The sequence below is a fragment of the Alligator mississippiensis genome, unplaced genomic scaffold (assembly GCF_030867095.1).
Source record: "Alligator mississippiensis isolate rAllMis1 unplaced genomic scaffold, rAllMis1 scaffold_22, whole genome shotgun sequence".
Lineage (NCBI taxonomy): Eukaryota > Metazoa > Chordata > Crocodylia > Alligatoridae > Alligator > Alligator mississippiensis.
This window is the reverse complement of record NW_026775292.1, coordinates 515,140-522,639: the sequence shown is the minus strand read 5'-3', so window position 1 is coordinate 522,639 and position 7,500 is coordinate 515,140.

Below are 7,500 nucleotides of genomic sequence, written 5' to 3'. Positions count from 1 at the left end.
TTCGAGAACACGTTTTTAAGGACCCTCAATGCCCATGTTCGGTTCCAGAAAGCCGGTCAGAGGGATCTTCGGGGCAGAACCCTGCCGTGCTGAGGGGCCAAACCCGAGTTTGGAGCCAGGTCAACGGGGAAAACCGGAAAAGGGCCGGAGAAGGCGGTCAGGCCGGGCGAGAGTTCCAGGAGCTCGGCCACAATTCCGATCTCGTCCCGGTCAAGGGCTCCGTGGAAGGGCAGCCCGGGGGGCGGGTCCAAGGGCCCCGGCAGGGACCCGGGCCTCCGGGGTCGGAGCCGAGGCACCCCGCCGAGGGGTGGTCGTCCCGGGCCAAGGCGGCGGGAGCCCGGGCAGGACTCCGCGGGGCAGGCCGGGCGGGAGTTCCAGGAGCCCGGCCGCGATTCCGACTTCTCCCCGGTGCCCTGCCCGGAGGCCGGGCAGGTCCGGGGGCCTTCGGCGCGGGCGGCGGGATGCTCCCGCGGGGGAGACGAGCCGTGCTGGGCCCCGGGAGGGAGGCCCGGGGTCGACCTGGCGCCGGGGCTCCGGCCCTGGAAGTCCCGATGAGGTTTTTCAAACGGGCCGTGCCCGGGCCTTCGCTCCAGGAGGGCGGACACTTTCGGCGGTTGCCCCCGGTGGCTGGGCCGGGTGCCGCATCTACAATATTGCCAGGAAAGGTCCGCGGAGATTTTCGGGGACACGCTTTTCGGGACCCTAGTTGCCCATCTTGGGTTCCAGGAGGTCGGGCAGGGGTACCTCCGGGACCGGACCGTGCTGCAGGAGGGGGTCAACCCCGGGTTTGGCTCCATGTCGACTGGAGCTCCGGCCCAGGGGCGGGCCGGGCGAGAGTTCCAGGAACCCGGCCGCGATTCCGGCTTCTCCCCGGTGCCCTGCCCGGAGGCCGGGCAGGTCCGGGGGCCTTCGGCGCGGGCGGCGGGCTGCTCCCGCGGGGGAGACGAGCCTCTCTGGGGCCCGGGAGGTTGGCCCTGGGTCGACCTGGCGCCGGGGCTCGGGCTCCGGAAGTCCGTATGAGGTTTTTCAAACGGGCCGTGCCCGGGCCTTCGCTCCAGGAGGGCGGACACTTTCGGCGGTTCGTCCCGGTGGCTGGGCCGGGTGCCGCATCTACAATATTGCCGAGAAAGGTCCGCGGAGATTTTCGGGGACACGGTTTCCGGGACCCTAGATGCCCATCTTGGGTTCCAGGAGCTCGGACGGAGGAACCTCCGGGGCCGGACCGTGCTGCAGGAGGGGTTCAACCGCGAGTTTGGCTCCATGTCGACTGGAGCTCCGGCCCAGGGGCGGGCCGAGCGGCTTGGCCGGGCGAGAGTTCCAGGAGCCCGGCCGCGATTCCGGCTTCTCCCCGGTGCCCTGCCCGGAGGCCGGGCGGGTCCGGGGGCCTTCGGCGCGGGCAGCGGGCTGCTCCCGCGGGGGAGACGAGCCGCCCTAACGCCCGGGAGGGAGGCCCGGGGTCGACCTGGCTCCCGAGCTCCGGCCCTGGAAGTCCGTATGAGGATTTTCAAACGGGCCGTGCCCGGGCCTTCGCTCCAGGAGGCCGGACACTTTCGGCGGTTGCTCCCGGCGGCTGGGCCGGGTGCCGCATCTACAATATTGCCAGGAAAGGTCCGCGGAGATTTTCGGGGACACGGGTTTCGGGACCCTAGATGCCCATCTTGGGTTCCAGGAGCTCGGACGGAGGAACCTCCGGGGCCGGACCGTGCTGCAGGAGAGGTTCAACCGCGAGTTTGGCTCCATGTCGACTGGAGCTCCGGCCCAGGGGCGGGCCGAGCGGCTTGGCCGGGCGAGAGTTCCAGGAGCCCGGCCGCGATTCCGGCTTCTCCCCGGTGCCCTGCCCGGAGGCCGGGCAGGTCCGGGGGCCTTCGGCGAGGGCGGCGGGCTGCTCCCGCGGGGGAGACGAGCCGTGCTGGGCCCCGGGAGGGAGGCCCGCGGTCGACCTGGCGCCGGGGCTCCGGCCCTGGAAGTCCGTATGAGGTTTTTCAAACGGGCCTTGCCCGGGCCTTCGCTCCAGGAGGCCGGACACTTTCGGCGGTTCGTCCCGGTGGCTGGGCCGGGTGCCGCATCTGCAATATTGCCAGGAAAGGTTCGCGGAGATTTTCGAGGACACGGGTTTCGGGACCCTAGATGCCCATCTTGGGTTCCAGGAGCTCGGACGGAGGAACCTCCGGGGCCGGACCGTGCTGCAGGCGAGGGTCAACCCCGAGTTTGGCTCCATGTCGACTGGCGCTCCGGCCCGGGGGGCGGGCCGGGCGGGCAGGACGGGCGAGAGTTCCAGGAACCCGGCCGCGATTCCGGCTTCGACCCGGTCGACTGCACGGCGGGCGTGCAGGCCGGCGGCGACTCCCAGGGCCCCTTCCAGGCTGCGGGGCCCAGCGGTTGGAGCCCGGCTACCCCGGCGAGGGGCGGAAGAACCTGCACGGCGCGGCCGGAGAACCCGGCATGCATGCGCGGGGCAGGCCGGGCAGGAGTTCCAGGAGCCCGGCCACGATTCCTACTTCTCCCCGGTGCCCTGCCCGGAGGCCGGGCGGGCCCGGGGGCCTTCGGCGCGGGCGGCGGGCGGCTTCCGCGGCGGAGACGAGCCTCTCTGGGGCCCGGGAGGTCGGCCCTGGGTCGACCTGGCGCCGGGGCTCGGGCTCCGGAAGTCCGTATGAGGTTTTTGAAACGGGCCTTGCCCGGGCCTTCGCTCCAGGAGGGCGGACACTTTCGGCGGTTGCCCCCGGTGGCTGGGCCGGGTGCCGCATCTACAATATTGCCAGGAAAGGTTCGCGGAGATTTTCGGGGACACGGATTTCGGGACCCTAGATGCCCATCTTGGGTTCCAGGAGGTCGGACGGAGGAACCTCCGGGGCCGGACCGTGCTGCAGGAGGGGGTCAAAACCGAGTTTGGCTCCAAGTCGACTGGAGCCCCGGCCCGGGGGGCGGGCCGGGCGGGCAGGCCGGGCGAGAGTTCCAGGAACCCGGCCGCGATTCCGGCTTCGACCCGGTCGACTGCACGGCGGGCGTGCAGGCCGGGGGGCGACTCGCAGGGGCCCTTCCAGGCTGCGGGGCCCAGCGGTTGGAGCCCGGCTACCCCGGCGAGGGGCGGAAGAACCTGCACGGCGCGGCGGGAGAACCCGGCATGCTTCCGCGGGGCAGGCCGGGCAGGAGTTCCAGGAGCCCGGCCACGATTCCTACTTCTCCCCGGTGCCCTGCCCGGAGGCCGGGCGGGCCCGGGGGCCTTCGCCGCGGGCGGCGGGCGGCTTCCGCGGCGGAGACGAGCCTCTCTGGGGCCCGGGAGGTCGGCCCTGGGTCGACCTGGCGCCGGGGCTCGGGCTCCGGAAGTCCGTATGAGGTTTTTGAAACGGGCCTTGCCCGGGCCTTCGCTCCAGGAGGGCGGACACTTTCGGCGGTTGCCCCCGGTGGCTGGGCCGGGTGCCGCATCTACAATATTGCCAGGAAAGGTTCGCGGAGATTTTCGGGGACACGGATTTCGGGACCCTAGATGCCCATCTTGGGTTCCAGGAGGTCGGACGGAGGAACCTCCGGGGCCGGACCGTGCTGCAGGAGGGGGTCAAAACCGAGTTTGGCTCCAAGTCGACTGGCGCTCCGGCCCGGGGGGCGGGCCGGGCGGGCAGGCCGGGCGAGAGTTCCAGGAACCCGGCCGCGATTCCGGCTTCGACCCGGTCGACTGCACGGCGGGCGTGCAGGCCGGGGGGCGACTCGCAGGGGCCCTTCCAGGCTGCGGGGCCCAGCGGTTGGAGCCCGGCTACCCCGGCGAGGGGCGGAAGAACCTGCACGGCGCGGCGGGAGAACCCGGCATGCTTCCGCGGGGCAGGCCGGGCAGGAGTTCCAGGAGCCCGGCCACGATTCCTACTTCTCCCCGGTGCCCTGCCCGGAGGCCGGGCGGGCCCGGGGGCCTTCGGCGCGGGCGGCGGGCGGCTTCCGCGGCGGAGACGAGCCTCTCTGGGGCCCGGGAGGTCGGCCCTGGGTCGACCTGGCGCCGGGGCTCGGGCTCCGGAAGTCCGTATGAGGTTTTTGAAACGGGCCTTGCCCGGGCCTTCGCTCCAGGAGGGCGGACACTTTCGGCGGTTGCCCCCGGTGGCTGGGCCGGGTGCCGCATCTACAATATTGCCAGGAAAGGTTCGCGGAGATTTTCGGGGACACGGATTTCGGGACCCTGGATGCCCATCTTGGGTTCCAGGAGGTCGGACGGAGGAACCTCCGGGGCCGGACCGTGCTGCAGGAGGGGGTCAAAACCGAGTTTGGCTCCATGTCGACTGGCGCCCCGGCCCGGGGGGCGGGCCGGGCGGGCAGGCCGGGCGAGAGTTCCAGGAACCCGGCCGCGATTCCGGCTTCGACCCGGTCGACTGCACGGCGGGCGTGCAGGCCGGCGGCGACTCGCAGGGCCCCTTCCACGCTGCGGGGCCCAGCGGTTGGAGCCCGGCTACCCCGGCGAGGGGCGGAAGAACCTGCACGGCGCGGCGGGAGAACCCGGCATGCTTCCGCGGGGCAGGCCGGGCAGGAGTTCCAGGAGCCCGGCCACGATTCCTACTTCTCCCCGGTGCCCTGCCCGGAGGCCGGGCGGGCCCGGGGGCCTTCGGCGCGGGCGGCGGGCGGCTTCCGCGGCGGAGACGAGCCTCTCTGGGGCCCGGGAGGTCGGCCCTGGGTCGACCTGGCGCCGGGGCTCGGGCTCCGGAAGTCCGTATGAGGTTTTTGAAACGGGCCTTGCCCGGGCCTTCGCTCCAGGAGGGCGGACACTTTCGGCGGTTGCCCCCGGTGGCTGGGCCGGGTGCCGCATCTACAATATTGCCAGGAAAGGTTCGCGGAGATTTTCGGGGACACGGATTTCGGGACCCTAGATGCCCATCTTGGGTTCCAGGAGGTCGGACGGAGGAACCTCCGGGGCCGGACCGTGCTGCAGGAGGGGGTCAAAACCGAGTTTGGCTCCAAGTCGACTGGAGCCCCGGCCCGGGGGGCGGGCCGGGCGGGCAGGCCGGGCGAGAGTTCCAGGAACCCGGCCGCGATTCCGGCTTCGACCCGGTCGACTGCACGGCGGGCGTGCAGGCCGGGGGGCGACTCGCAGGGGCCCTTCCAGGCTGCGGGGCCCAGCGGTTGGAGCCCGGCTACCCCGGCGAGGGGCGGAAGAACCTGCACGGCGCGGCGGGAGAACCCGGCATGCTTCCGCGTGGCAGGCCGGGCAGGAGTTCCAGGAGCCCGGCCACGATTCCTACTTCTCCCCGGTGCCCTGCCCGGAGGCCGGGCGGGCCCGGGGGCCTTCGGCGCGGGCGGCGGGCGGCTTCCGCGGCGGAGACGAGCCTCTCTGGGGCCCGGGAGGTCGGCCCTGGGTCGACCTGGCGCCGGGGCTCGGGCTCCGGAAGTCCGTATGAGGTTTTTGAAACGGGCCTTGCCCGGGCCTTCGCTCCAGGAGGGCGGACACTTTCGGCGGTTGCCCCCGGTGGCTGGGCCGGGTGCCGCATCTACAATATTGCCAGGAAAGGTTCGCGGAGATTTTCGGGGACACGGATTTCGGGACCCTAGATGCCCATCTTGGGTTCCAGGAGGTCGGACGGAGGAACCTCCGGGGCCGGACCGTGCTGCAGGAGGGGGTCAAAACCGAGTTTGGCTCCAAGTCGACTGGAGCCCCGGCCCGGGGGGCGGGCCGGGCGGGCAGGCCGGGCGAGAGTTCCAGGAACCCGGCCGCGATTCCGGCTTCGACCCGGTCGACTGCACGGCGGGCGTGCAGGCCGGGGGGCGACTCGCAGGGGCCCTTCCAGGCTGCGGGGCCCAGCGGTTGGAGCCCGGCTACCCCGGCGAGGGGCGGAAGAACCTGCACGGCGCGGCGGGAGAACCCGGCATGCTTCCGCGTGGCAGGCCGGGCAGGAGTTCCAGGAGCCCGGCCACGATTCCTACTTCTCCCCGGTGCCCTGCCCGGAGGCCGGGCGGGCCCGGGGGCCTTCGGCGCGGGCGGCGGGCGGCTTCCGCGGCGGAGACGAGCCTCTCTGGGGCCCGGGAGGTCGGCCCTGGGTCGACCTGGCGCCGGGGCTCGGGCTCCGGAAGTCCGTATGAGGTTTTTGAAACGGGCCTTGCCCGGGCCTTCGCTCCAGGAGGGCGGACACTTTCGGCGGTTGCCCCCGGTGGCTGGGCCGGGTGCCGCATCTACAATATTGCCAGGAAAGGTTCGCGGAGATTTTCGGGGACACGGATTTCGGGACCCTGGATGCCCATCTTGGGTTCCAGGAGGTCGGACGGAGGAACCTCCGGGGCCGGACCGTGCTGCAGGAGGGGGTCAAAACCGAGTTTGGCTCCATGTCGACTGGCGCCCCGGCCCGGGGGGCGGGCCGGGCGGGCAGGCCGGGCGAGAGTTCCAGGAACCCGGCCGCGATTCCGGCTTCGACCCGGTCGACTGCACGGCGGGCGTGCAGGCCGGCGGCGACTCGCAGGGCCCCTTCCACGCTGCGGGGCCCAGCGGTTGGAGCCCGGCTACCCCGGCGAGGGGCGGAAGAACCTGCACGGCGCGGCGGGAGAACCCGGCATGCTTCCGCGTGGCAGGCCGGGCAGGAGTTCCAGGAGCCCGGCCACGATTCCTACTTCTCCCCGGTGCCCTGCCCGGAGGCCGGGCGGGCCCGGGGGCCTTCGGCGCGGGCGGCGGGCGGCTTCCGCGGCGGAGACGAGCCTCTCTGGGGCCCGGGAGGTCGGCCCTGGGTCGACCTGGCGCCGGGGCTCGGGCTCCGGAAGTCCGTATGAGGTTTTTGAAACGGGCCTTGCCCGGGCCTTCGCTCCAGGAGGGCGGACACTTTCGGCGGTTGCCCCCGGTGGCTGGGCCGGGTGCCGCATCTACAATATTGCCAGGAAAGGTTCGCGGAGATTTTCGGGGACACGGATTTCGGGACCCTGGATGCCCATCTTGGGTTCCAGGAGGTCGGACGGAGGAACCTCCGGGGCCGGACCGTGCTGCAGGAGGGGGTCAAAACCGAGTTTGGCTCCAAGTCGACTGGAGCCCCGGCCCGGGGGGCGGGCCGGGCGGGCAGGCCGGGCGAGAGTTCCAGGAACCCGGCCGCGATTCCGGCTTCGACCCGGTCGACTGCACGGCGGGCGTGCAGGCCGGGGGGCGACTCGCAGGGGCCCTTCCACGCTGCGGGGCCCAGCGGTTGGAGCCCGGCTACCCCGGCGAGGGGCGGAAGAACCTGCACGGCGCGGCGGGAGAACCCGGCATGCTTCCGCGGGGCAGGCCGGGCAGGAGTTCCAGGAGCCCGGCCACGATTCCTACTTCTCCCCGGTGCCCTGCGCGGAGGCCGGGCGGGCCCGGGGGCCTTCGGCGCGGGCATCAGGCGGCTTCCGCGGCGGAGACGTGCCTCTCTGGGGCCCGGGAGGTCGGCCCTGGGTCGACCTGGCGCCCGGGCTCGCGCTCCGGAAGTCCGTATGAGGTTTTTCAAACGGGCCTTGCCCGGGCCTTCGCTCCAGGAGGGCGGACACTTTCGGCGGTTGGCCCCGGTGGCTGGGCCGGGTGCCGCATCTACA